Raw genomic sequence first — 2,104 nt, 5'->3', positions numbered from 1 at the left:
TCTCATTTTCATTTTTACTTCCCAGCTGGTTTTGGGGGGGAAACGGGTTTTCAAAGCTTTCCGTAAACGTGTGTAACAATGGGAAGCGTTGCCTTTTAGCCTGCGGCCGGCACAGTTTTAAATGAGGTCCCAGGTAGTCATGGTTACCTCTCCTCTTCAGTAAGAGATGACTTTTATTTCCTGCCTTTTGTATTTGCACATCTCAGATATACATTCTCCTAAACCATAATTGGTATTCACGGGTAGACGGGGACGCGGGAGCGAGCTGCCACGAGAGGGGAAGAGCCAGATGGACGCAGAGGGTGTCAAGGTCTCCAAGCCCCCAAACATCAGGAAATCTTAATTTCAAGTCATTTTTCCTCCCCTGGCAAGGGCGGGGAGGCAGACCTGCCTCTCTGCAGCCTCAGGGCTTGTCCTGATCCCACCTCCCTCTAGCATCCGGCTTAGCCTGGATGCTGCCCTGGGATTCGGGATTCACCTTGCCTACCAGCAGCGGTCCTTGTGGAAGGGCTCCCCGGCATCCCGCATCCCCTCCACAGCATCCTCGGATCGTGCCAAGCTGGGAGGGTGGCAGAGGGGCTGTCCTGTGCCCCCCCAGCCCCGCGCAGGCTCCTGGCTTCACGGGCACTTGGGGGACCATCCCGACACCCTTTGATTTTCGGAGGCGTGGAGGGAAAAGGGAGATGCGGGGCCGTACGCTCGCAGCGGGCACAGCTCGAGGAGCGGACACGGGGAGGGAGAAGCGCTCGGCAATGATTGATGAAAGATCATAGCCTCATTCCACAGGATCATTGCTCAGAGTGTGGGCAAAGCTGTGCGTCCCAGGGGGACCATCGCCGGGATGCGTGCGAGCCTGTGTTTCAGGGCAGAGGGGATGGAAAGCTACATATTTTATGCCTTTTTTTTTTTTTTTTTCTCTCTCTCTCTCTCTCTAAAGCACCAGGAAAACAAAAACCCAAGCTGTCTAATCAGAGACAAGCAGATTCCACCCACTTCCTTGGAAAACTTGCATTTGCTAGGAAATCATCTAGCTGCATTTACAGCAAGCAGAGTGCCCCAGCGGTAGCTCGTGCCTTTCTGGCAGGATGATAACCGGCGCTGAACAATTATTGCGCTGGAGCGGGAGCAGCAGACATATTGGCTTTTCTCAGCCAGCAGGAAAGAATTTGCAAAACTAAGCAGGCGACTGGAGCAGCTCGGATTTGCAGCGCTGGATGCGCGGTGCCGGGGATTCGCAGCTCACCAGATTTGCTGGTGGCAGCATATCAGGGACATGCACACCGCATGCCCCTGGGCTCCTATTTACGTCTTTTTTTTTTTTTTTTTTTTCTTTTCTGCCGGGTTTTGCTGCCTGGAAAATGCCTCCAATTGCCAACTCCCCCCACCACGCAGACGCTCAGTCCCCCAGGTGTGCGTTAGGGCTGGTGGGGAGAAGTTGTTCGCTTCTTTATTCCCCTCCCCTTAATGAGAAAAACGCGTTCTTGTCAAGGAGGTTGTCCTTAAAAAATACAGCGCTGGGAAGAAAGGCAGCCAGGTCCGTGACATTTACCTCTGCGGGGCGGCGATTGATGCGCAGCACCCGGGAGCCTGTCCCGTGCCATCCCCTGCCCGTGGCATCGCCGGGAGGAGCAGGGTCAGTCCCGGGGTTCCCAGGGAAAACCCTGCTGGGGCACAATCCCAAATCGCCACTCAGGGCAAAGCTCCTTCGCACGATTTTAACTCCAGCCGGGGATGTATGGGATTGCTGGAGCAACTCCCATCCCGCAGAGGTTTTTGGTCCTTCCCGGGGTAAAACTCTCCCCGACTGCAGGTCCCGCTGCTGCATGGGGGAAGCAAAGAAATCCCTCCTCTACAGCCTCACCGGGTTTGGAGCTGGGGTCTGGCCCTGTTTCCCCTTTGCCTGCTCACAGCAATCCCCTTCCCAGCCGGAGCGTTTCTGACCAGGATGCTCCAATGCGGAGAAGTGGCACGGCAGGCTTTCGGCACGGATTCACACTATGTTCCCACCGCGGGCGCCGCATGGCAAGGACAGCAGGGCAGAACCTGGCCCGGGATGCGCAACCCGGCCCCGCTTTGGATGCAAACTGTACATCAGTTGCAACAG

Source organism: Charadrius vociferus, unplaced genomic scaffold (assembly GCF_000708025.1).
Source record: "Charadrius vociferus isolate BGI_N301 unplaced genomic scaffold, ASM70802v2 scaffold787, whole genome shotgun sequence".
Lineage (NCBI taxonomy): Eukaryota > Metazoa > Chordata > Aves > Charadriiformes > Charadriidae > Charadrius > Charadrius vociferus.
This window is presented reverse-complemented; position numbering follows the sequence as displayed.